Source organism: Penaeus monodon, chromosome 27 (genome assembly GCF_015228065.2).
Source record: "Penaeus monodon isolate SGIC_2016 chromosome 27, NSTDA_Pmon_1, whole genome shotgun sequence".
Taxonomy (NCBI): Eukaryota; Metazoa; Arthropoda; class Malacostraca; order Decapoda; family Penaeidae; genus Penaeus; species Penaeus monodon.
Window position 1 is genome coordinate 2,458,640 of NC_051412.1, and position 790 is coordinate 2,459,429.

Sequence of the window (790 nt, forward strand, 5' to 3'; positions counted from 1 at the left end):
CCTACGTGTAATATAATGACAGACTTCATCAATATTTTCTCATGCTTTAGTAAATAACAAAAGGAGTTCCTGCATTAATGAAACTGTTGAAATAATATCATTAAAAGACTTTAAAAATGTGGCTTATCATTATTTCACAATATCATCTTTACAATACAAGTCGATTCTATAAACTAACATGATGCAGGTTCAAAAGGAGATGAACAAATCACAAATCAACAAAAAATAAATGCAAGTTATATATGATGTACTGAGTTGTAAAATGAAATGTGAAATTTTAACCTTTGCTAGACCTTACAGAAATTTGTTATACTTTACAAGAGTTATATATGATATACTGCCTTTCGAAAGTGATATGTGAAATTTTAACCTTTACAAAAACATATAGCATTTTAAGTAGAAAGTTGCAAGTTGCAAGTTGCACTATTGAGTATGTGTCCATTAGGCTCAAGAGTCAAGTAAAAATGCCGAGTTTCCCGGGAGTCGACTGACCCTAAAAATGTCAACGATTTTGGAAAATTGTTCGGCAAAAATGCATGAAATTGATGTCAATTGCTACTGATCTCAGTCATTATTACAATATCCTTTAGTTTGAAACAATAGTTTATGAAACATAGAGTCCCAAGACCAATTTTTTTTTTTTTACTAATCAGACTATATAACTTATAACTTATAATTAATACTATAGTTGTTTCTTTCATTAAGGCAAGTACACTTTATGCAGAATTAGACCAAGACATAAAAATATGAAAAAAAGACAACGATTTGGCTAACAAGATGACAAAATGGC

General features: G+C 29.5%; 1 protein-coding gene across 1 annotated transcript in view; it reads right to left on the reverse strand.

Moving 5' to 3' along the window:
- LOC119590537 (ankyrin repeat, SAM and basic leucine zipper domain-containing protein 1-like) overlaps nt 1-790 on the reverse strand; it is a gene marked incomplete at its 5' end in the record, with an annotated part of 16,903 nt that overhangs the window by 15,506 nt on the left and 607 nt on the right.